This window comes from Phasianus colchicus, chromosome 21 (assembly GCF_987193195.1).
Source record: "Phasianus colchicus chromosome 21, bPhaCol1.hap1.1, whole genome shotgun sequence".
Classification (NCBI taxonomy): Eukaryota; Metazoa; Chordata; class Aves; order Galliformes; family Phasianidae; genus Phasianus; species Phasianus colchicus.
The window spans coordinates 7,909,454-7,937,232 of record NC_143456.1 but is presented as its reverse complement, the minus strand read 5'-3'; the positions used below and the strand labels follow the sequence as shown (position 1 = coordinate 7,937,232).

At 39.6% G+C, this 27,779-nt stretch overlaps 1 protein-coding gene across 1 annotated transcript in view; it reads right to left on the bottom strand.

Annotated features, from left to right (window-relative positions):
- PPM1E (protein phosphatase, Mg2+/Mn2+ dependent 1E) overlaps positions 1 to 27,779 on the bottom strand; it is a 57,334-nt gene that overhangs the window by 11,521 nt on the left and 18,034 nt on the right. The window lies entirely within an intron of this gene.

Below are 27,779 nucleotides of genomic sequence, written 5' to 3'. Positions count from 1 at the left end.
TCACTGTAGCTTAATTAAACCTGATAAATCCCAAGGTTAATTAATCTATAGCAAACCAAGGCCACTTGAATGTACATTTTCTCATTCGAGAGGAGTTTAATACCCCTTAATTTATGCATACCTTTGTATTTCCCATTTGCCTGACTTAGCTTTTCCAGGTGCCTCCTGCTGATGCAGCCTGAAACCTCCAGTATCCACAGTAATCAGGAGGGGTAACAATGTCCTGCATAAGATGTGTCTACCATTGCAGGACCACATTGAGATATACAAGCTAATTCCATTTTCAGAAACAGCCCATCAACAATGGAACTGCGCATCAGCCAGTCCAAGGAGCAGGCAATGAGCAAACACACTTCTTGAGCCTATTTCTTACAGTTAGGACCAGGAAGTCTGTGCTCATGCTTTTACCAAGGATGGAGAGGAGGCATCAGCCTAGAAGTATCCACCCAAGATCCAGAACATACAAACTTGTACACATGGATCTATCAGATTAGTTCTGGAGCCCTCGAAACACGGTGGCACCCATCCCTTGCGTTCACATTTGATTTGCTGCCCAGGAAAAACAACTGCACTTGGGGATTTTTGAAAAACCATTATACTATAACATTTGCTGGATTACTGACACCAAACATTGCTACAAGCAGTAGGATTATGCAGCAGATTCAGGAAACGTATATGAAATGCAATCTTTGTTATTCAGAATTCGACATATCTATAAATTATTTAAATATAAGATTAGCAATAAATATCTTTTTGCAAGTGATATATCATCACAAGACAAGCTCCAGCCCTCCGAGTAACGCCGAAAGCCACTTGTGCTGTGTTACTGCACCATCACTAAGAGTATTTCCTAGAATTAGCAGCTGAGCATTCTGCTCACGCAGCACCTCCAGGCCTCAGCAGTGCGCCTGCTAATGAAGCACGACGGCTTGAGGAAATCAGCTGCCTTAGGACTGGCTCTTCCCAGCACAGCACAGGAACTCTGATCCTATTTACATACAGCAGTGCCCGGTGGTAAGTGATCAACAGGAGGAACACAGGGATCTCCTTTACTTTGGGTGCATGTGGAAGCTGATTTTCTATCGAGTCTTGTCTGCCTTTATTTAGCTCACAAAGAACAGGTTTCTTATTTCTATTATTAGCTTCAACACTCCAGAGCAGCAATACTGGTTGCTGTTCATGTTACATGCAATTTTCATGTTACAACAAAAGTGAGAGATTGTGACGCCTGGGATGGGATAATTATGTCTGCAGTTAGCAACACACGAGAACAGCATTCTAAAAAAAATCCATAGAAAGATTATTTATTACGGTACAGCCTAAATAAAGCACAGCACAAGAATCCATGCTGAAAGCACTTACAAACATACTGCCCTCAGATGGAGCTCGCTTCAGGCATGAACAGAACAGGATTCCTGCAGGAATCCCAGCTGATCCCCAGTCCAGGGCTTGCCCTCAACTTGTCAGTGCAGGCAGCTTTAGAAGGACCAAATTTGTTTCCTACCCCTTATAAATGAGCCCTCAAGATGTCTATTGTGCAGAGAAGGAATACTGCTGAGAACTGAGACGATGGCTGCCAAAATGGGATGGGATGGCCACCTCTGTAAGACACAATTGTGAGTGTTTATATCTGCAAATTTAGATGTTATTTTAAGTATACTAAGTACAAAACTCAAATATACATTTACAAGTTATGCAGCCAGTCAGAGCATCTCCCCTATCAGCTCCAAATGCTATTTACACATCCCTGCAGCCAGTGCTAGCAGTCTCACACAGGAGCTCTTCATCCAGCCAAAGAATGTATTCCCATTACAATACTAAACCTACACACACACACAAAAAAACCTGCTAGAGATGTTATTAGATAAATTAGGGGGTTTTAAGTACATCCTTCCTGATTCTCTGGCATTGTGGGCGTGTTTAGAATACCCACAGATGCACTGCAGCAATCCTGGAATAACTCTGCTAAGGTAATAAATCAAGCCTGAAAGTGGGCAGTTTCTATCAATTAATTTTGAGAAAAACAGTCTGAAGTGGGTTTAACTCAGCCCACATATTATTGTGTTACCAACCTAACACACAACTCTTCTTGCTGATAGCATTAAAGTGGTGAAGAATTTCCAAATATTTTCTCTGAGCTATTCCTCTGTGCTCTAAACCTAATACAGGGCCTCCTACTTAGAAAAGGGAGATGGCAAATTTGAAATTCTCGCTGCATAAAAGTTCTTTGCTGGGGTTTGAGTGACTTAACAGTTTTGATGGAAAAGGTAGAGAATAACAAATCAGCTGAAGGCTTTCCTTCTATGTCTGGCCATTCTTTGTCCTAATAATAACAGCTGCCTGCCAAAGAATTAATTGCCCTTGACATTTGTTCATCACAAAGCTTCTTATGTAGCCTTTATAGGGCTATGCCATGTAAGCAGCAAAGCGACCAGCTGCAGACAGATGACTTCCTCTTCCTGATTAGCACAACAAAATTCACTTCTTACTTCTCAGAGGACTTTAGTGGAATTACTTCTCCCCTTCAGCAAGCAGAAGAGAGCACTGGAGTTTCTGACTGCTTTTAAAATAGATTAGACTTTGAAGTCTGACTTTTATCAGGATACTTCATTATTGCTATAATGAGACAAATGAAGAATCAGGTCCATTATCTTCATTTTTATCATGAAAGTGAACATTCAGGCAAGTACCTACCACATCCCACTAAACAACAAAGACCCACTCTCAAATGATAACTCTTTCTAGTAGTCCTTAGCCATCCTCACATCTTCCCTTACACAAAGCAAGCAACAGCAGACAGGATCCACGAGAGCATGGAAGGTACTTTGTGTCCTGCTGCTGGTGTAACAAAGGATTACCTGTTGGCTGGTTGAAAATTAATTCTTCTGCCACGTTCTTATGTTCAAATATTAACAGTCATCAAGTTATGATGAACTGAAACCAGGAGGGCACAATCTTGTTTAGCAGAACTGAGAGCTAGAATGTCTGTGTCTATTCATAGCCGTGCCACTAGCTCCGAGCTGACCTTGGACCAAGCACTTCACTACTCAGACCTTCAATTCCTCAGCTCCAAAGAGGGGGTGATAATGTCATTTCCGGCAGAGAGAAGGAGGAAGACTGTAGGAGGCTTAATTCAATGTTCACGAAATATGCTGAGATTTCAATATAACACAAGCAAAGGGAAAAATATCAAGATGATAGCAGGCAATATCTTCAATCTATATAAGATTTATGGAGCTTTCATAGCTTTTACTTGCTCCATATTCTCTGTTCTCATTTGCTGCCAGAAGCACTAAGTGGAATGTACAGACAAGTAAGAGCTCCAGACAGGCAGGTTTTGTCTGATGCGGGCAGCTAACGCACAGTCACAAACACCTGCACAAAGTAAACACATTTTTAGAAAAGCTGAAGCATTTCAAAGATGGGAAAACTGTGAAAGTCAGACATCAAGGTCTTTAGATTTGGTAATACTGGTGTTGCTGGAGCATTAGCACTGATGATAGAAAAACGATGCTGCAGGCATTCTGGTGCCTCTGAGCAAAATCCACAATCAAGAGCCACCAGGGCTGAGGACGCTCCCACTGTCACAGTGTGGTGTAACTGACGAGGCATCACTGACGCAAACAAAGCAAGAAAAAATGGACTGAAGTGTACCGATGGCTCTCAAAGGCTAAAATGGGCAGTAAATCACAAACCATACAGTGTTCCTATTACCTCAAGAACCCCCTGACACTACAGAACACCAATTGTTGTAGTTGGAATGAAACACGATTTAAATAGAAATACTATTCAATCTGCTGAAACACAAAACAAATCCACAGGCAAACAGTATAAAGCATCGTATACAGCTTCACACAGTGATCCAAGACCAAGAACATGACCTGAAAAGAACCAACTACAGCACATTCCCCTAAGACCTCTAATTTACTGTGTTATTAGAAGTCTTTATAGGGATGACAAGCTAACTGTACCCTTTCCAAAAGGCATTACACCAGGGATGCAATTTGGTAAACATTCCTGTGTTAATGTGGCCTGCTGCAAGTTCTTGTTAGAAAGCAAGTTTTGCAAGAATTCAATTTAAGAAAGCCTTCATTTGTCCCCAGCTTGTATTTACAAAACACTCCAAAGTCTCATGAGACCTTTTCCAGATGGAGCTTCTCGAACAGCCTGGAAGCCCTTTGAAGAAAACTTTAAAGTCTTTGTTACTGAAAGTTCCCATGCTGTGAGCTGCAGCAATAATCAACAGAGAAATTCTTTGGGAAGATCCTTTTGCTTCTTACCCAGCTCTGTTCAGCCACCTCCTGGCTGTGGGGATAGCCACTGGAACAAGGCACAAGCCAAGGGTTTTCTGTTTGTCTCCTAACATCTGTACATCAGAAAGGAATATTCCACCAAGCAGCCCTCAGATCCCACAACAATTACAGGTGCTATTCTAATTATGCTAGACAAATGTTATTTCCAGCTGCTGTCTCTGAAGGTTCTCCTCTCTTCCCTCACAAAGCATTGCTTCCCCCATGAGCTCACTGCTCTGCCCTGTGCTGCCTGCTGCTCTGACAGCAGGTGGAAGCTTGGAAGCTTATTTAAAGCCTTGTCATGGTGGACAAATGGGTATGTTTTTCCTGAAACACACTGAAACCCTGCACTAGATTTTAGCTGTGGCAGTGAGTTACTAAAACAGAGAAAAAGCAAACAAATGACAAAGAGAAGAAACAAACAAAAACAACAATGCACTTCTTAAAAGATTGCATAACCAAAGCTCCTTGAGAAGTCATTTGAGCTGGCAGGGTTGAGGCTGTAAAGATGCTTGATAAATCTGTTTGAAGGAGCTGAAAATGTTCTACACAAGGAAGCTGCTATCTATAGGCTTCACAGAGACAGCTGCCTGGTCACATTCAAAATGATTCTGTCCTTGTGTTGACAGTTGTAAGCAACAGAAATATAATACACAACCATTACAGAAATACACGGTTTCTGATGTGCCCATATTCTAAACAGAAACTGCAGTGGTCTTTATTTACTAAATAATTAACCTTTGGGATTGTATTCACTGCCATCTTCTAGAGAGCATGCAGCAATTTATATTTTCCTGTAATTAAGTCTATCTTAACTAGACCTAAAAAGATATGGTACACTGCTCAGACAGTGCCTTTAACAGCTGGATTAAGCTTCAATATGCTCAGCAGACTTGGTTATAAAGCTGTATTAATTTTGTAATAGCTGCATCTTACTTGTCAAGGCATTCGGGGAGGTTATGATCTCAGAAATGTCCCAAAGACTCCACAGATAAATATAGTGAATGAGGGTGAAATTATTCTCATGAGAACAATAATTTCGCTTACATTCTTATTAGGTTTGGAGATTTTTGCTGATGGTAAATAGTACAAGTTCTCCTTAATTGCAATCACTGAAACCCTGTATCACAAAATAGAATAAAACCTTACTATTAAGCTCATATGTGGCAATTATTCCTTAGTTAAAAATACTTCATGCTCTCTATTTTAAAATAATCACCTTATAAAAATAAACAACAGTAAACTGTTTTAAAAAGCCCTTAGAAACAGTCTATCACTTGTTAATCACTATAAGGACATGCAAAGACATTGGGTTTTGTCTTGTTCACAAACTGAGATAAACCACCCTTACCTAAGAAAATAAGATTTGTATTTTTTCCTCTTTTTTTTTTTTTTGTAAAGATTTGAAGAGACAACAAACTGTTCTCCCTAGTAAAGCATGTGTGAAATAGGTATAAATGGAAAACTCTAGGAAACTACGTTTGGCCAACAAATGGGAAACATTTGCAAAAAAACACAACTCAATTAGAGTGTGTTGGCACCAATCCCACAAAAGGGCTCAGGTGCTGCACTTACCTGCCAGGGCTTTTTGACAGGAACTTATAAATAAGGAAGTAAAGAAACCACTGTGCTGCAGGGGACATCAAACTGTCTAATTAAAAAAAAATAAAAATAAAATACAGGGCAGAGAACAGAATTAAAACGTTGGCACAAAAGTGAAAAAAAATCAGGCATGAAAGTGTTTGGAAATGATGGTTTATATCCTCTTCTCTGTGACCCCTTGGGAGAGCTGCCTGCAGAGGGACACCCCACCTCTCCAGCCAGGCACTGCAGGGCTGTGCTGTGCTGACTCCCATCCACCGAGGCAGCTGGCACAAGAGCTATCAGTGGGTGCCAAACCCAAGACCAGGCACTTTTCCAGCTGTGCTGCCTCGCATCCAACTTCCCCCTCCCTGTTGTGTTTCAGCACACTTCCCATGCAGGCTTCATAACACGCTGCTCCAACATCTGGCTCACCAGAAGTTCCTGGTGGCCAAGTGAGAGACAGGAGCAGCAGGAGCAGACAGGTGCACACATGCTGGGAGGCTGCCAGGTGAATGCATCAGGGCTCAGTCCTGCCCACCCTTACCTTGGAGGGACCATTCTCACCTATTCTGCCTTCAGTTGTCAAAAAATTATATTTAGTTATCTTGCAGACTGCAGTTCCTCTTTCAAATTAGTTTGAAGACAGCCTGCAAGGCTAAGCTGATTGGTGGGAGGAACCTGGTGGGTAGGCAGGACATGCAAGCATCACAGCCTTCTTCCATTACAAACCAGACTTCTGAAATTAACTTTCAGAATGGCAATAGTAGAATTGTATCCTGTGGCACAGGTCATTGAGTTTTAGCATACTGTCTTCAGCACATGAATTAGATTGTGTGCAGCAAGTTGCTCCTTACTTCCTCCAGAAGGGTGTGAATGACAGCTCAGAAAGCCAGAAGCTAAAAGCAAGACAAAATGGCAGGATCACCTGTGTCTCTGTGATGAGCTATAACGTCATGTAGACTGGTGTACATCTAAAAAAAATAAATGGCTACTGATCACAAACCATCCACACAAATATTTGTGATCTAATGACTATCACTAATAACGATTGATACTGAAAGGGTGAAATGTGAATACAAAATACATAAAACAGCCTCTACAGAGCCGTAGGGATTATCTGTATATTATTTTTGAAGCCTAATTCTTTGATTTCTCTGACTCATTCTCACAACACTGCAGCTCTGAGGTTACCTGTATTTCAGTCTCTGCAGAGCTGATGCCACCTGCATTGAAGCCTGCCTTTAAAATGACAGAAGCCTATGATAACATGAACAACCCTTAGAAAAACAAGACAAATCTTCAAGGAGCAGAAAGCAAAATTACTGCAAGAAACTGAATTCCCGGAAGTGATGATACAATAGTTTTCTTCATTACATCAAAGAGCTGAAGATACAGAGTTTGCTCTTAAAATCCCATTCCAGGACTAGAGTCCTTCAGAGGTGAGTTATATCCACGTGTTATTAAATAGAAGGTAAACTTGAACTTTGAAGGAAGGCAAAGAGAAATTATTTCATTACAGACATGGACCAGCATCCATGAATCTCAGTCACGACAACGAGCTGTTGAGGCTGTATCTATGCATTAGTCGCTATCTAAATCAGAACCTTTTCCATCTGAGCAGCAAGATTCTGAGGGATCGGGCCATCTTTTATTAAAGTATAGCTGCTGCTATCAAGTATATGTTTACAAAATTATAAAAATATTGCAAATATTTAAAAATACCAACAAGTCACCTACCTGATGGACATTTATCATACTGATGAGATCTTTGGTTGTTTTTACATAGCTGGTCTCTCACCACCCGAGTCACGTGTACTTCCAGGAATTTATACGGAAATAAAAGATCCTTCTCTGCTTTAATTTGTTGTTGTTATTCAAGCCAATCTCTCTAGAAGAATATTCACATGGTGCCTTCTCTGTTTAGACAGAGATGCTTAACATGTGAGTGACATGCATAGCTTGGAACCAAGATCCTCTGACTGGCATCTCAAATACCAGTCACTGCCTACTTAGCATCCCTGTGCTCGGAGGGATAACGATGTCTATGACTATGCAGGATGCCTGCTTACCTGAAGAAACACATTTCTTAACTGGAAAACCAAATGTCAACAGCTATTATCTCACAGTGTGTTTCCCTGCTAGGCTGGGCCCTGTTAAAAAGCTCTAAGGGACATCAAAAATGTCATTGATTTTTTCTCTCTCTGGCTCTCAGTCAATTTGAAAGTCAGCATAATTCAATATCTTTCTACTAGTTCCATTAGCAAAGAAAGGAATCCATGCCTCAATTTATGCTGCCTTATTGGAAAAAGTAATTTAATTCTACTTCTGAAAGTGTGCCAACACCAGCATAAAACCCCATACATAGTATACATAATATTTAATTTATACATTCTGTATTTTGTCCAGCCAGAATGAGATGCCAGCTAAAATCAATGAGAGAGTCTGAATCTGTCCTGAAGACATTTGCCTATATTCCTTTTATTTCAGTGTTTTATGCCCTACTTGGAGTTTCTGATAATCTCTCCTTAGTAAATCATATTCATGTCATGCTACCTAGAAAAGTTTGTGCTGCAGAAAGCCTTGTTGCAGCAGGCACTCCTTGCCCTGAAAAGTTCATGCATATCATTTACTTATAGCTGATTCATCTCCTATTTTTCTCTCTGTTAAAAATAAGCTATCACTGCTAATTTCCTTACCTTGAAGAGAAATACCACAAATTCAACATGCCCAGAAACAAAAGCTCAATAAGAATCACCCCATGCAAAGCATCTACTCTATTTCAGGTCAGATTCCCATGCCAAAGTTCTCTGACTGCTGGCCAAAAAGGAAAAATGTATTGAGCAGTGTTGTAGCTTACAGCTTGATTTCATGCAAATGAAACAAAGGGCTTCATAGCAGAACATACTGCTCTCCTCCCTTATAACTCCAGTGTAGGTCATTATTAAAACAAATAAATGTAAAATGAGTTCTCAAAAAAAATAAAGGGTGAAGGTAATAAATCTACAGTGCTCATTCAGTGATCCCACAGAGTTACTCCCCAAATAATTGTGCCTGTACTGAAATATTTGTCTTCGGGTAAATGAGAAAAATAGAAGCTGCAGGCCAGGATTTTCAAATGACATTTGATCACTTTACTTCTTTCAGCCCCTTGGGCAAATATCAAATATAAGCAAAACACACCCCAGAAGATTTACGACCACTGAGTCAGCAGAGAATGTTCTCTTTCTCCCTTCTCTCTCTCGTGAAATGCAGTTCATTGTACAAATGGCTTGGGTGTTTATGCCAGATGTAAGATTAGATAATTAGTCATCCGAGCCCTGAATGTCAACTCTTTTGTGATACAGAATTTATTCCAAATGCACCATTTATAATCAGTTGACTTGCAAAAGCGTTCTCACGTTATGCAGTAATACATCTTATGATGTACAGCCAAATATCTGCCACTCCACAGCAACATACTCTATTTCTGTTCTAGCAATACCCTGCCTGAATGTAGCCCTTCCAATGGATTAATTTTTTGTCTGTAGAAATGGGATAATGACATCGACCTTCAGAAAGCCATTCCAACTCTAATGGCCAATAGCACCAAGGAGGGGTGGGTATTGTTAATTAACCCTAAACCAGGAAAGAAATGAGAACTGCAATTCACTTGGCTCTGATCACTAGAAATTACTGCTGTTTTTTGCCTACTAAAATAAAACAAAATCTATACAAAGTGTTTAAAAACCATTTTACAGATAAACACAACCATAAATACATACATACATTATACACTGGAGCAAACTAAAGATTTAACTGTAACCTCAATTTCAAAATTACTGATAATGATGCACACAGAACAAGATACTGAAGGGGGAAATGGTGCTTCAAGATCAGCATGCATGCTCTTGTATGTGAGCAAACCCTTGCCTACTCAGGGAAGATCACATCCTAATTCCCACTGACACTTATCCTTTGCAGAATTGTAGGGGATATTGGCAGTAGGTTTTAAGATTTTTTTTCTTCAAAGGACAACCAAAATGTTTTAGCCACTCTGTTTCATATTAAAGTCCCAAATGCATTCTACTCTACTGAGCTACATAGTTATTTCAGTCATTCTTAATAAATAGCAGTTGCCAGTCGTAGTTAAGCCAACAGATCTGAATTATTTATAGTGTTGAGGAACAGAAAAGGAGATGAAATGCATAAGGGCTTTCAGTTGCTCTTGTGTCTGAATGACACAATGGCAGCCTTTAGATGTTTTTCCACAGGCTGGTGCTGTAAAATCCTCTGCTTCCAATGCTGGTTTAGAAGATTTCCTGAAAATACAACAGCCAAACCTACCACTATCCATCTTCAAAGATGATATTCACAAAGAGCACGTAAGAAAGACTTGTCAAAATATAATTATACATACATACATAGTAAGAGAGAAAGATATATATATGTGTACCAGTTGAACATGACCTGTTTGGTCAAATCAAAATCCATGCCATGAGATACTTATTTATCTAATTATATTAATCTTAGTGTTGTTGTTCTCTTTCCCTATATTCCTTCATCTTTCTGCTGCAAAAAGAAGCCCAGCTATCATCTTCATTTCACAAATCCAACTTCACAGTCAAGAGCGCAATGTGGAAATTTCAAGCCTCACCTTTGCTTTCTGCCCATGTTTTAGAGAGACCACATCATAAACAGTGCACACACAAAAAACAGGGACAGAAATTATCTTGGCTACACTTGACAAATTATGTCAAACATGGCAGCTGAGGTTATGCTCCTTGTGGCTTAAAAATGCATAGAAATGATCTGTCTTGAGTGACTGATGGGATAGTGTGTGTCTGCTGACCTGTGTCTGGGGAACATCCTGCTTCACCACCATGTATGCACGTCACAGGGGATTGTGCCAATGTGAAACCCACTATGCAGGATCGACAGAGCTGTGCCCACAAATGACAAGGAGAGATTTACACTTGGATACTGCAGAGAGAAGAACTGGAGGAGTAGTTGTAGCACCATAAGCTTAAACCAAACAGTTTTCCTTTTATAGTTCACCTTCGCTTTCTATATGGATCTATTTATAGCAGGAAATGCTGCAATTTGTGGCATCTCTGAAGAGTAAAAAGAAGAAAAAATTGAAAATCTGGAGAGGTAAAAAAACCTAAACCAATACAAGAAAAACAGAAACCTTTATCTACACAAATACTAAAGAAATAGGGGGAAAAAATCACTCTCAGCTCACGTGAGGGTATAGGGCATCTGAAACTGTCTCCATCACATGCTAGGTTGTAGGAATAAGCCATAGTATCCAAGCTGCCAGGCTCAAGAGACACAGGTCTCTGTGCTTCCCCACTCCCCTCCATGGCTGTGCCTCCAACCTCCCTGTTCAAAGACTCATTTAAAACCTGCACTCTGGTTTTACAGTGACAGCTGTGCTGAGGATAGCATACGACACAGGAGTGACCATGCTCAAAAGAATATGGCTTTTGCTTTGGGTAAAGCAGGTCCTGAGCCTGCACAGCATACAGCTCGCCTGCAGTGTGCATCTATATATAGCTCTTTTTGCGCACAAAGGCTGTATGAATCCATTCTGAGCAAGCTGAGGATTCCCAACCAGTCTGCTGTGCTGCAGCCTCTCTCCTGTCCTGAAAGATACAGTGAATTATTTAAAATTCAGAAAACATGATACAAAGTTATTTACAGCACCACTTAAAGCCAAATCTGCTATAAGAGCTACCACCTCTAACAGCAATGGCATTACAAAGTAAATCTTTGTATTAGAGGCATTGTTTTCCTACCTTGGACTGCTCAACACAACTTGTGATGAATGGGCAGGTGGAATACAAACTGGATCTGTGCTAATGCAAAAGAACCAGTCTTTTCTTTAAGTCTCATGTGTGGCATTTTACCTGGTACAAGCCATGTTGCACTGACCCACTCACCTCACCCACAGCAGGGCAATAAGGCTGTCCCCACTCTATGGCAGCTACCATAAAAATAACCCAACACTTGGTCGTCTGCTTCTCTCAAAGAAGATTGTTGTCTTTTCCATTTAGTTTATTATTAAACCTGTGATCTCTTCAGCAGGCAGACAAGCTCTAAATATAAAAAAGATTCTGTTACATAATACCTCAAGAAAGGCACACAACTGCCTGTAGACAACATGACCTGTGTAATGGAAAAGTGGGAAGGGGTGAAGGTCTGTGTTACTGTCCTGCTGTCACCGAGTGCCTGGACCTGCATCATCCATGCTGCATACAGCCAAACAGAGCAGAACATGGAATCATGTAATGTCTGTGTAAAACTTAGGTTTTATTTTTACAAAAGATAAATAAATGCAAACAAACAACGTTATCTGGAGGTTAATTCAGGATCTAGCAGAAACTTGCTCAGATCAGAAGATATCTTCCTCAAAGAAGAGAACTTGTTTGAAGCTCTGTGAAGCACGATTGTAAATAATACAGTGCTGAGGACTGACTCACCCACAAGGATGAGTGGGCTCAAAGCTTCTTCAAATGGAGTGACATCACAGGATCAGCAGTTAGGAGAGCTGCTCAGAGTCACCCTATCAATTACAATGGTAATACCATAAGCAGGGAGTGATATGTAGAGAGGATACGAAATCAAAATATTAACAAAAAATAAGGAAACTTTGGGGACAAATAATTGTCTCCAAAAGCACCTACAGTGCTTTATGTTTACCCAAAGGATTTATAATCTAAAGGTAAATGATCACTTCTACTTTCTACAGACATGCAGGCTACGTTGGATGAAAAAGACCAAATTCCTGACTAGGGATGGAAACAAGACACAACTTTTTTGAACAAAGAGCAAAAAAAATGGTCTATGCTAGAAACAAGAGGGAATCTCTATAAGAACTGGAGTTTTCCAAGCTAAAATTTAACCCAGTAACATGAATGTCCCATGATTGAAGATTCCATGATGGATTTTCCATGAAAACAATGAGATTTGTGCATACCCTGATATCTCATCCCCCAAACAACATCACCATCCTCTCATCGTTCTTATTAACGCTGACTTGAAAGAAAACACTCAGCATCTGTAACTGAAATACAGGCAAACACATCTGTGTCAGTGTGTTTTTAAATATGAACAATTAGCACAGATTCTGTGGGTAAAGAAGGAAAACTATTAAAACAGACAGAAGATCAAAGGTCACACAAAAGCACGTAGTGAGCCTGGAAACAACATCATTAAGATGCTGTGCCAAGTAATAGTTTGAAAATGAAGAAATTCAATCAATTCTGCTCCCCAAACACACAGCAGTACCAACCCCACCAATGACAGCAGCCTCTGTGAAACAAAGAAAAGTAAGGAGGGCTCCAAAAAGTAGAGTTCAGGACTAAAGATAACAGTAAATTAGAATAGCAATTGCATAACCATGAAATGCCAAGTCAGGAGGAAGTAATCACATACAGATGAAACCCAAATGTAATTTCTTCATTGGAACAGAATTTCTGTGACATTGTAGACAGGCCATGAGAACAGCCAGGATTGTGAGAATTTCTCATTATCAACAAAGCACCAAATATTAAAAAAAAAACGAACAAAAATTGGTATTGTAATCCATACTGAAAAATAGCAATGAATTTTGTTGGATTTAGTTGTAAGAGACTGCTAATAACGTGCAACTGGATCTATCAGAAGTACAGTCAGGCAGTACAAAGATTGCCTTGAGGGCAGACAGCTTTCAAACAAACATACAGGTGCTGCACCTGCACCAGTGAGCTCTTACTGATGCACAGAGTCAGCATAAGAGATACAAGAGTGACCAACTGCAATTGGTTAGACTGAAAATAATATACCAAGAAAAGAAAGATTAGGAACACCAGCTGAGCTCCGAGATAACGCAGGAGAAGTAACTGTTAAAGCAAGATTTAAGTTATAATAACACAGCAGTAGTAAATTGGAAGATGTAACAAGATAGGAGACTAAGCACTGCTCCCAGTTCTGCACCTGACAAATGACACTTCTTCCAGCAAATCATTTAATCTCCACACATCCATCTATCTGGGTGTCAAATAAACTTATTGCCTTCAAGCTTTGGAGGAACACCATGAAATTTAATTCATTAATACCTGGAAACTATGTTTTAATCCTTGGCTAGAAGGTGATGGGAAAGGACACCATATTACCACACTACTAATATACTGCCTCATAAACCAACTGCACAGAATAAGCACTGCATAATTCCTGTTTGTGTATCACATATGGAGCAGGACAAAACTAGTTATCTTTATACACACACAACTGCAAGATATTTTAACACACAAATACTATTAACACCTCGCTAGCACACACAGCTGTGGCAATAAAAAGGTGGCAATTAGGATCCTCAGCGTGCAGCAGTGGCAGACAGCAAAGAGGGACAATCCTTGCAGTGAGACAGAGAATCTCCTTTGTTTCATTTATTTTAGCGAATTCTTTATTTCTCCCTCATGCTCTCCTGCTTCAATTTCCAGGCCCAAAGTGCCTCAGGACTTTCTCTTTTCTTTGGCTCAGGTTATGTTGTAGGATGAGTGCTTCTGTGGGACTGAGAGTTATGCAGCTGCTCCAGACCTATACAGAAAATGTAGGAAGAATCCTGCTTCGTCCATGCAGTCACAAATATTCTAAAATCTTCCTGTAAAAAGTATTAGAAAAGCAGATAGAAAAATTACAAGGGATCTGAAAGAGTCATGTGGGTCCAAATGTTTCCTGAAGTTTCTGAGAATGCTCAAAACTTCCAGAAATCTTAATGAAGCACCTGCTGTAATTAAGTTCAGCTCTTCCTTTCAGTACAAGCAAAAAGAAAAACCTTCAAAACCTTCACAAGCATAAAATATTGTAGACTGTCTTTAGAAAAAAGGAATATTCAGTCCTACATTGCCTTTAATGCTTACATATAGCCATTACCTTTGCTTTTCCATTTGAAAACATAAAAACTAACTCAAATTAGAGCAGTAAACCAAATGTGAAGGAATGCAAAGGCAGCAACGTGAACTCCTCAGAGATCAGGGAAATTAAACGAGTATTTCAGAGCTCCATTATAAAGTAGTAATGCTGTGGTGACAAATATGTCATCCTTGTACCAAAACTCTGCGTTTTCTAACATTCAATCTGTTCTTTCTGATCAGAGCTGGTTATATAATCATCAGCCATGCCATGTTTTTGCTGAAATCGTTCATTTAAATTATAGATTTTTATTAAGTGCCAAAGACAGATAGAAAATCAACTCATTCCCAAATAAAATACAGAAAGGCTGGAGCCTCAGCACTGATACACTTTCATAAAGGCTAGATGGTAGGAAGAGAAAATGCTTATGACAATAGAAGAGAGAAATAGGTTCAAGTAACCACAAAACAAAGAAGAGGAAAACAATGCCCACAAGAATGCAAATTGGCCTGGCTCTGCTGCTAAAAGCCAGGACAGAATGTGCTCTCCTACCCACAAGGACAGCCTGTGGCAGGAAGTCTGGGAAATCCAATAAGGAAAACTGCCTGGGTCCTCTGTTTATAGCTTTATATTAATTCCTGATATTTTGCATGGCTTGTCAAGGACGATGCAGTACCTCACCATTCTTCTGGAGTCTCTTCTGCCTTTTAGCTATGAGTCACAGGAAAAATGAGCCTAGTTTAGTAAACACAGAAAAGTATATTACTTTTTTTTTTTTAAGAGTTTCTGATCCAGGGGGAAATTTTAATAAATACTGTGAAGTAACTGACTCATTTCTCTCATCTTCCTCTTATTACATAAACTATGAAAAATTAATTAATCTCCAGTGGGCGGTGTGACAAACACTCCTAGTCCCGGACAGAAGGAAAAGAGGTTTCCACATGTGATGGAGGACTTCAGACCTCAGCTATTCTTTCTCCTCCTAAGCAATGTTCCTTCAGTATATTTCCTCCTGCAAAATACATTGCCCCAACCTTTCTAGCAAATGGCAAGAAGGAAAACAGAAGAAGAACTGCAAACAAATATTTGCATTTACAGCAACTTCTTAAATAGCCTTGGTACAAAGAAAATGTCTGTGTTGACAGCAAACTTCATTTAGGCTGGAAAAGATGAGAGTATATGTGCCTTTTTTAGTCCATATGCTGAATTTACTGTGATCCCAAGTGAAAACAATGGTGAGTCTTACTGATTTTAACACCTCAGTGATCAAAGTTCTCTCTCATGTTCAGCAGTGATTACAGAAGGTCTGCAAGGAAAGAAAACAGCAGTGTAAGTAAGACAAATCTGAAAACTCTTCAGTTTAGAGAGCTCCCATGGCTTACCATGAAAAAAAAAAACCCACAATTTTTTAATAGAATGATTGAGATCAGTTTGCATACCTGCTACTACAAGAATTAAAGGTATCTTTCTTATGATGTGAATGTCTCAGGCATTTCCTACAAATGCAGTTGCTATGATATACTGAGAAGGAGAAGAAACATGAAGTGCTCGGGAATCAGAGGAAAGCAAGGGAACAAAAGTGCTGGCTGTACTACAGGATGTTCCCATAGCACCTCAATGTTTAATTACTGGAAATAAAGGGCACGCTGAAGTATTCTATTTTAAAGAATCTAAGACAGCAGATTTCTCACAACATATTGTTTCATGATGAATCCCTCAGTAAGTGGGAGACACTCAGATTTACATACATTCAAGACCAAAACCTGCTGTTAGACTGAACTGGGACTGAGCCTTCCAGTAGAGTCTCCCAACCAGACCTGCCTGGAGGCAGACACGTCTTCCTCTGGAAGTGCCCTCAGTCTCAGGTAAAACACTGAATCTAACCTCAGAAAACGTTATTAAAGCCATTCCACAGTCACCATCTTGCTGCCACTGGCACAGTATTCAAGGTTGTTCATGCATAATGTTATCTCAATGTTATTATTTTATCTTGATATAAACAAATAAACGTGAATCCATTCCATCATCGTGGCATAGGTTTTAGATCAGACTTCATGCCACTTCTGACAACCAGATTTTTATCCCCCTTTTACACACATCACTAAAACACTAACTTAATTTGACAGAAAATACATGAAGCTTTAAAATAAAAGGATAATTTTTAAAAAGTGTAAAAAAAAGATCAAAGTATGAGGGATTTAGAGGCAGTGACAAAAAGCAGCAGATGGCCAAGGAGAGCACACATGCCTCAGTTCACTTCTGGGCCTCTGGTCCCACTCACAAAGCAATGACGCCAGCAGAGCCCCCCCAGCCAGTGCTCAGCTCACTTATTTTCCTGTCTGTGCTAAAGTTACCAACAGAAGATCTCTCAAACTGCAGCCATTCTGGATATACATGCATCCGTCCTGTAAGGCCCATTGGGTTCAAGGAGCAATGCCTGTTTTCTGGTATTTTTTCCCTCCAGTCAGATCACGGCCAAGCTACCTCAGCAGCAAGACCTTAGCTTAAGAACAGCAAATGTCAGAGGGACAATAAAAGGAAAACAATGAAAACGACCAAAAGTTTAGAAAATGTCACCCATGACAAGGCATAGGGAAATGTGAAAATTCACATGCAAAACAACGAGGCAGATACAGGCTTTATATAATCTTCTGTGTTAGTGAGAAAGAAGCAAGTATTATTAAATAAATCAATAAATATAGCAGGAGATCCAGAAGAGGTGTTAAGGAAAACCTCCCATCTGTAAGTAAAAGTGCCAAGAAGTGAACATCCCACGTAAGGAGGTTGTGGGATCTCCATTGCCAGGCATTCAGAAGAGGTCAGAAGAATACCTCTCAGGACACGGTTTAGATTTAGCTCGTTCTACCTTGAGGTAGAAACGTGGATAAATGACCTCCTGAGCTTCTTTTCAGCCCTATTTTCTACGGTTTTTCTATTCTATTAAAAACATGTGAAATTTCCCTTAGCTCTTTTCCTTAGAAGGAAAGAGGGTAATTCAAGAGACACGGTATCTCCAGAGCATAGCCCTTATTAATTAACCTCATAATGTAACCTGCAGTAACATTGTGCAATGTTGTGTGCCCCTTCCAGCATCTGTCCTACATAAAGTGTCTTCTGGATACAGAATTTAGAGCTTGATCACAAAGATATTGGTGTGTCCTAACTGAAATCAATGGGTATTTAGGTAACTAATTAAGAATTATAATCAGGCCCTTAGTTTAAAGCAGCAGAAAGACATGCCTTTAGAATCAGTTTAGGTAATCCCTATTGCTTAATCTTCCAAAACAAGCACCAAGTAATAGATTGGCTTCTCAGGAAAAACGCCCCTTTTTCTCAGGTACAGAGCCTCCATCTCTCACCATTTCATTCAACACTCAAGGAAAGAGAAGGCAACCCTCTCTCTAGCAAAGCAAATTCTCCCAGGCATTAACATTGGTGATACGGTCAGTCCTCAGTTGGGGTTCCTCACATATGGCTGTAGAAAGACATGAGACTGCGAAGAACCAATCCTAGAAGCAACACTTCTGTATCTGTCTGTAAAAAAAAAACAACACAACACCATGATTCTGTAATGAGAACTTATTCCGTGCCATGTAGGCAGATGCACATCATAGGGGCAGCCTTTTGCTTCAATAATATTCTTTTGTCTATCTACTGTTCTCATCCCTGCTGGTAATAATCAGAACTGAGAGACTTAATTACTGTATCTTTCAATAAGGCTTTAATTTTATTTTTGTTCTTCCTACTGCAAATGCCCATGAATCAGAGGGTCACTTGAAGCACAGAATTCAATTTAATTATACTCACAGGCATTTTTATCCTTAAACAGGTCAACTTATTAAAAAAAAAATCTTGATTATGAATAATGGGAAGTCTGGCAGACAATTCAGAGCTTCACTCTGAAAGCTCTCACATCCGTTTGTTGAGTGTTGAGCAAGGTCCCACAGAAAGACTATGATGGTATTAACTGAAACTACATTTAATATTTAATTGCAAGTGGATGTTTTCAGGGGAGTATTTACCAGTATTTTTAAACTGGAGTATTATTTGCTAATTAAAACAGGGAATGCATGACTGAGAATAAGATGGTCTATTCCTGAACTGAATCTAGTAAAATTATCCCCAAGTTACAGAATAAAATTATTTTCTATGTAATTGGGACACTTTTAAAAATAGGATTCTTTTCAGACAGGATATCATGTTATCACATGCCTGAGAGGATGTCTTTAATGGACTATCCTGATACGAACCAGATCTTAAACACTGATGGAAATCTCATGAGTCAGTCATGGCTTTCTGTGCTTACTCAGAATTTGTGTACACTTTAAGAAACCAAATCTTAAGTAGGTTGGGACTTCAAGGTCTAAACACAAAACTTCAGGTTTTCCAGAAATCAAGATTCCTTTGAAAATTCTGAAAGATAACTCCATGCTTTGCTCTCCTCAGGTTTTGACCCTTCTTGCAAACAGAACATCTCAAGAACTGTTTGGTATGTAACCATTCCTTCCATTCATCATCACAGTTACAGCAGCACAGCAATTGGAGATTAGCATGCCAAGCAGGGCAGCTTGGAGGCACAGCACAAAGGCTGAGCAGGATGAAGCAGCAGCAAAAGCGAAGCAACAAATGGTGCTAACAGCAGCGTGGTGGTGCCTGGAAATGAAGGGCTTACTTAACACACAGTCCTCTATGGCAATGCTTTTACTTTAGTCCCCTATGAATGTACAGAAAAAAAACCAAGATGGATCAGGAGGCTCAGTGTCTGTTTATTTCTTATATTCCAGTAGAATTTCAAATAATAGTTACTATGCACAGCAGAAAATGTTTCCTGACCCAAAGAGCATACAGTTTAAATACTTAAATTGACAGTCAAAGGGAGAAAAAAGAAGGGCAAGAGAAGCTAAGTATTAATAGCATGAAAAGAATAGCAATTTGCCACTCAGGTTAGTTCCAAAGGTAAGGACATGGATTTTAATTTAAATGTTGTTTATGTTATTATTAAATTGGCCAGATAAAGCACAGATAGAAATGGGAGCCAGTAATGGCAGGCATCTTACAAACCAATGGCCTAAAAGATACAAGAACAATGATAACAATAAGTACTCAGAATGACAAGATTTTCTACTGAAATCCTGCCTTGTTGTCACGTGTCAGTGCTCAAAACTTAGGGAAGGGAACCACAGGGCACTGCACCAGATGCAAACCACTCTTGGTGCAGAAGCTGATGAAGAACAGAGGCTCGCTTTGTGAGGCTCACTGCTTTGACACTCGCTACAGAAATCCATTAATCATGGAGCAGTATTTATATATTGAAGTCAAAAAACCTAGTCATTAATAGCAAAGTATCTGAATAAACTCCTCGACACAACTGCAAACCTTCAGCCACAACGCACTATTTCTTTTAGGAGTGTGATCATGCAATCTCCTGGGTGTGCATAATGCTACAGATGTCCCACATCAAGGGATGCTCAGAATGCCATGCAGGTAACGTGAAGCATATTTCAGGCTGACCACACATTAACAGAAGTTGGCTCATATTTCAGATCATGCAAAAACACCAGAAATAACCTGCAAGTTGAAATTTATAATATACTCCATAAGTTCTTTCCATGTAGTCTGTAAGCAAAAAAGCTAATATTTGGCTTGCTTTTCAAACTACAATTTGGAAAAAAAAAAAAAACCACACCATATAAAAAACACACCACATCTAATCTTAAAGTTCTACTGAATTTCTGTTGCTATAACAACCTGTGAAAACCTTTTATAGTTCAGGACATCTGCAGTTATTTTTACATGCAACAGCTGGATTTGTCTGTCTGAATTTCACTCATAAGAAAAAGTGTTTTATTTTCTTCTAAGCTTTTAATATAATGACAAATGTCAGAGTCCAGCAGGTTCAAGAGCTGAATAATCTCTGGTAAAAAAGAAAAAATGCAGAAAGCTGCAAAATGAGCAACAATTTGGCTAGGAGCAATGAGAGTCTCACACTCTCCCCATACAAACACACCTCCTCCTCTCCAGTTTGGCACTGGAACAACAAGGGCACAACAAGCCTTCATAACTGAGATCTTTGATCTCAGAGATACCACCTTCATATTCTAAATTTGTCAAAACTTTAGCAATACAGGAGAGCACCAAGAAGCTGATGTGTGATTTTCTGTAGAACAAAGCATGACAGCTTGAGACAACCAGCATTTGGCTGTGCCAGCCAAACATATAAAAAAGCAGCTAACCATCCTCAGCTTTCTCTACAAAACTTTCCCATCCAATCAAAAATGGCAAATAAAAAGTGTGTTGAACTTTCAGAATTCTCCAAAAGAACTGTTTAAAGATGTAGAGCACTCAAAATAATCAGAAAATGCAGGCAGCAGTTTGCAGTAAGGGATCCTCCTCCTCTGCACCTCATGCATCCCTCAGCCCTTGCTTCTGAGTCCTATCCAGTCAGCCAGGTGAAGGATACAGATCCAAAGCAATTCTATATCATTTCAAAAAACACTGTGTCTTAAAATCTGAAGAAGTTATGAAAGAAGATCCCCGTGCATTACTTCCACATAAAAATCGAGATCAATATTTGAGAACACAATACAGGAGCAAACTCGTATTTAGGATTCACATCTCATCAGGCTTCAGGAAAGTCTCCTCTACAAAGTTTGATACTCTGTACATGCCACAGCTCAACAGATTTCATAGCAACAGAAAATAGGGAATTCTGGCTTAGTATATTTGCTAACAACCAAGAGCCTTGGTAGAGCACCATGCTTCCTCACAGGGAGGTGTGAAACTCGCAGCAACAGAAGCTGATCTACCTCATCCCCTTCCAGAATCAAGCCCCCAAATCACAGATATCTCTAAGGCTGGAAATAGACATAAAATGGAGATCAAAGAGCTATGCAGTGCAAAAATTGACATCTGAATTAGAAAACTTCATTTTAAAACTCACTTTCTATGCAGCAACGTATTTATTATTTTTACCCCATAATTTGGAATATCCTATTATTACAGCAAATTGCTAAAGTGAACTGTTCATTGCCCGTGAAGATTGGGAAAGAACGAATTACATCCTTGTGCTTATTATAAAGCTCTGCTCCCATAGCCAGCAGGGCTTTGAGCAGCCTGGTGAGACCACAGCCCTGCCCTCCTCCAGCAGAGGTAACCTCCAGCAGTGCAAAGTCTTTTTTGAGCACGAGGAGTCACAAAGCACTGTGTGCACTCCTGAAAAATCCTATCCCACTGTTTCCAAAAAGACCTGTTACTTTTGAACAGAAATCACAAATAAGAGATTCCACTGTGATGCTGGAAATAGGCAACGGGTGCATTATACAGAAGCAATAAGTGCATGTACTTTTGTTGAACACAGATTTCAAGAATATTTGCTTTATTTTTTTCAGTCACAAAAGAGGAGGGCATGACATTCTGTGAGCAGGGTCCTCCTGAATCTATTTTCTCCCTGCTCTGATTTTAGCTGTAAATATGTAATTACTGTAAATGCATCCAACGCCTCCACTGCTTCTAAAACAGTACAGAATTGTTCATATTGCATCTGCTGATCAATAATTACTAATGTCATACAGAGACAGGTAAATTGCCAGTGCTTTAGCCTGGGACTTTTCACATTCACATTCACAGACGCCTACAGCTTAAGGCAACAGTTAGCAATAAAAAAGGCAAAACCAGTCTCAGTTTTTCTTAATAATTTGCTTCCAGTTGATTGCCCAGCACAGTCAAATGCCCTACTATATCCAGCATATAACTTGGTTGCCTGGAGTATTTACAGCCCAGGGGTGGACAATAGTTTTGCTCACACTCTCTAAGCTCAGTTTATTGGAAAGCTTCCTGAAGAGAGAAGTGTTCAATTGCCTGGTAAATATCAAAGAACATTCTTGGTGTTGCTCTTCTCTCAGACAAGAATTCCACACTTTGAAGAGTGATCTTTTGTGCCCACCTTCTGAAATCTGTATTTAAGCTGTATGTTGGAGAATTGGACACGGTACTGATCTTTAGAGCAAATTCCATGCTGTTTAATATACAAAGCATGAAGAATCACAGAAAGCATAGACTAAATGGCCCAAGGCTATAGTTTCTCCACAATTCTCTAGAACAAAACAAAACTGAGAAGAGCAGAAATCTGAAACAGTTGAAACCCAATGTCTTAAAATTGTACTGAGATGCCGGCCAGGAAGCCCTGGTAGCTAAACAGCTCTCTGACCTCTGCAAGACCAATGAACATACCTAGATGCTGTGCAGTTATTAGGTAAGGAAATAAAGAAAATAGCCCACAGCAGAACAGCCTCAGAACACAGTCAACACATAACAGAATACTTCTGCTCTAGGATCAAGAACCATATGCAGAATGATCAGAAGGGCCAATAATCAACCTGGAGATTGCAGCACGTTATATCCATCTTCGTGATACAAGGCCAGCGTATAAAGTATGCAGAACTTGGAGGTGTGACACACTGGGCAACCTACTTGTACAGAACAGAAGACAACATATTTGTTAGGATAAGGCAAAAAACAAGTAGTTCAAGCAACTTAAAGAATACAAGAATGACCTTGTGTTAATCAGGTTAGCATACCCAAGGGAGCAGGAGGGAAATCTCCTTACTTAATAAGATAAGTCTTGATTTTAGAGCTAATAGGGACATAATTACAAGTTGGTGAGGATGATGTGACCTCCAACCCATCTTTTGAATCCTCATATAGAGATACTTAATGAAGCTAGTGAAAGTGGAAAATAAATTGGGGTACAGAATAACGATCAGTGCCAAAGTCCAGTGGAGGAGGTTTCAATAACCACTATACCAAAAGGAAACACTTTCATACCAGATGAAATAAGATCTCCATCCAGGGAAATCTTGAGATGCATTTTGTTAAACAAAACATTGTAATACACAGCCTGTGGGTTTACAGCTCTGGCACAAAAAATGAGGAGGAAGCGGGCAGCAAAAGGTCCGGCCTGCCTTTGTAGGGAATTTCAGTAATTTTATGAGGAATATTTCAAAAATAAAAAGAACTATGCAAAAAACATCAGAAAAAATATTTCCATGTCAACACAGACTTCCCAACAGGTTTTCTGACCAGTAGGTGGATGTCTGACTCAATACTAAAGGTATGGTATAAAGCAGACACTATGTGATAGAAGATAAACACTTCAAATCAGTATTAAAAAAAAAAAAAAACAACTCAGACTTAAATACCATTAGCTATTCTATTTTTTAAATGTTTGATATCAAAAGTCAGGGCACTGCAAAGACAGCGCATTGCTTGATACCACAGAAAACACCACAGCTTTTCAGTAGGTATCCTGATCATTGAAAAACTACCAGCACTCAAATTAGATAAGTGACACCGATCCATGTGCAGAAATTCTAAAAAGTTACCTTTCATAAACAGAATCAGTTCTTAACAATCAGAAGTAAAATGAAATTTAACACTCAATCCCTCTCCTACAGTTTTTTTCCAGGTGATTTAGTAAATATCTAAAACCAAACAAAAGTTTAGAACCTGGTAAACTTCAATGTCACACTGCACTGTTTGCAGTTACTGTGTGATTCATAAGACCAGATGAAAGCTGCTATAAAAATTTAATAGTTGTGAAAACTAAGGTTTAAATACATTTCAAAGAAAAATAGCAATAAAATGGCTTAAAGAAAAGAAAAAAATCAATGAAAAGCCATGAAATTTCTCTGCATTTTATCCTTCATGTCACTAATAGCCTCCCTAGAGATAACGACATACGCGCACACAAAATTAAATTAATGCTTTCAAACTGACAACTGTGGCTAAAAATAATAAAATGAAACCCTTTTAATCAGAAAGCACTGCCAAAAGGTGCATTGGCTGGAGTTTGCCACCGATAGCAAAGGTCAGTTCAATCTGGCTGTTAGGAATATGACAATGCATAGAGGGTGTTCTGAAGCCTGCCACTTCTTTTCCAAGCCATGACCTCCTGCCAGAGCTCAGGGAGGCACTGGCAGCTCTTCGCAGTGCTCTCTGGCTGAAGGCTGAGTTGCTATGGTTTGCATCTACAGCAAGAGAAGGAAAAACTGTGGAAAATGTGAAGATCATAGGAATGGACCCTGGAAAAAAGGCAGATCTGATGACAGCAGTCAGAAGCAATCCTGACCTATGAATACCTTACTAATGCTCTATAAGGAGAGAAAAGAGAACCATTTTTCCAAACCATCGCTTCCAATTCGTACCCATTTTGATATCAATCCAAAGAAGAGCAAAGAGAGGGGAAACGAAACAAGTACTTTGCTGAAAAATACTAAGTTACTAAAGAAAGAGTTTGTTTGTTGTTATGGAAACACAGAAAAGTAAAGGCTAGGAAAAAGAGAAGTGAATAAAGAAGCAATTTAAGCTGCAAATATAAGCATGTTCTTGCTTCCCAAAAAAGTCCTTCCAAGTGATTTGGTTGCTGCTATGGAACCAAGCAACTGAAAACTACAAATTTTCCCCACAGAAATGCAGATAAAAACACGAAATCCACTGTAGCATAATAAACAGGACAAAAACCAGGGAGAGTCATTGTAATGCTATAACGTGATGGAAAGTACAGCAATAACAGTGGAGTGGCAAAGTCTCTGGCTGCAGCAAATGAGGAAAAGCCAAAAGCAGCAGCTGTGGACACAGAAACAAAGCTGTGGACACACAGGGTCTGCTTACCTCTGGAAGGCATCAGGTAGGCAGGGATCTCCAGCAAGACACCCTCAGCTCCACTGCCAACCCTTAAGTGAGATTTGGGAAGGGGTGGATCCTGGCTTCACCCCTTCTGGACACTCAGATACACTGCATGCTCCCTCGGGTTTATCTGGATAAAAAATGCCTATTTTTTCCTCCCTCACAGTTGTTATTGCATTTCATACATGTTGAGCAGGTAGCCAAGGAAATAATTCCCTTCTCTGAATATAAAACACTTATAAAAAAAGTGGCTAGATTGCTTTACATGAAGCTACTCTGAGTGTCCAGAATAGAATGTGAAAACTGACATGATCCATTAGTCCATAGCCCTTCTCACATTAAAAAAAAAGAAGTAAATTTAAATATTTTTCTGACACAGTCCTAATTTATATCAATAAAGAACATTAAATAATTTTACACACACATAGCTGACAGCCAAATTTGGTTTTAGCTTCTAATCCTGTTCTTAAGTAATGCTTAATGAGATGGTACAAATGAGTGGAGCTAGCAGGATGTTCTTATGTACCTGTATCATCTACAGTGCTCAGGTATGTCAGAACTTCTCAGTGCCTATGAGAAAAGCATTCATGATGGATTCTTTATTGAAGAGCAGGGGAAAAATGGCACTTTCTGCTACAGACAGACAGCAAATGCAACTGCCTCTGGGTCTCACTAAAACGCCTTTCTGCAGTGCCAGAAAAAGGAAACAGATTTTTCACTTGAAGCAATGATCACATGTTTATATAAATTAAGAATAAGAAGCTGTGACGCTGGCTTTTCATTGTTCCTAAATATTTGCAAGAATGACTGCAAGCACATCCTCAATTATTTCAGTATGTATTTTCAGTCACATACCCTGGCTGCACCTATGGAACAATTCTGCTGCTGACGGAATGGGCAAGAAAGCAACTTCACATCCACCAGTGCTTTTGTAAATATGCTCATCTTTGAAAATTGTTTTTCCTCTGCACAAAAATGAATTTAAAAAAATAGAATACAGACGTACATAAATTAAACCAAAGGCAAGAGAGCACAGATTTCATACTATAGACCTAGTGATCTCTAAATTAATTCTGGAAAGAAAACCACTTTTAGTGTAGTCGTCTATCAGTCAAGCACCTCCAAAGCTTTTTACTCCCTGCAGGGCATGGTCTGTTCATCCTCACTTCTGTCATTTTAAACTACAGAAGGGAACAAATTAAGCATTTAAGAACACTGCTAGCCTTTTATTCTTTCTCTGACAAAATTTTCCCTTTCCAAACAAGATTTTACTTCATTCTGTGAGGATGGTCAGAGATGGCCTCTCTGTATTTTTCCCATACTCACAAGCAACACACTCATAGAATCAAGTCCTCATATATCAATGAACGCAGAAGAGCCACAATAAAACACTGTGACATCTCTATTTGACCCGCCGTATTTTAAGAACAAGTTTAAAATTCTAACGTGCAGTGGAAGTCCCTGTACAAATCCTGCTGGCTGCTGGGGAGCTTTGCTGCTGGTTGGAAGCCAGAAGGGCGGCTGCTGCAAAGAACCCTGAGGGAAACAGCCGCAGGACACGTCTGTTCCTTTGGGCTGAGGGCGAGAAAGACTTAAATACCATCACGATACCCCCCGCTGATTTCCTGTCTCTACTGAGCTTTTATCTTCGGTGCACAAAAATCACTCTCAATCTCTGCCATAAGAGATGCAATATACTGATTTCTGCCTAATTAAGGATGAAGGAGAGAAAGAACATTTGATTGTTGTTTACCTTTCAACATCTGTTGGCCTCTTTCAAATACAGTGATTTGAAAAAAAAAGAGAAGAAACCTCACTAATTGCTCTTAGTGCTGTGTGAAGAGTTCAGGCTTTCTGTTTCTGGGCTTTTGTAGGGATGAGCTATCTTTCGGATGTAGTGTGTGTTGCTATGGTAATTATTATTTTACTGAATGATATACATTCAAAACTGATTTCATATTGTCAGGCAGCAATTAAACAGATTAGGCTGTGTACACTCACAAATCTGAAATATTTCCAAATTTGTTTTAAATTTTACAGCATGTGAGAAGCACTGGTCTGACAGCCCTGAAAAACACAACACTGATCCAAAGGGCAGCTCCAGCTGTACAGGTTTCCTCTTACCTCCACACCGCTCTGCTCCCAGCCCGGTGCAGGGATGCAGCAAGACATTTTGGTGCCTCCAGTCAGCCACTCTCTCAGGCTCCTCGCAGATACAGCAGTCTTCTGCTGATCCTTCTGCTGTGCACTTGAAATCTCTCTTTCCAGATGGCTGTAGCTGCCACAGTAACTATCAGAGATCAAATACTTTGGCTTCTGCCTTCCATTATATTACAGTACCAGGCA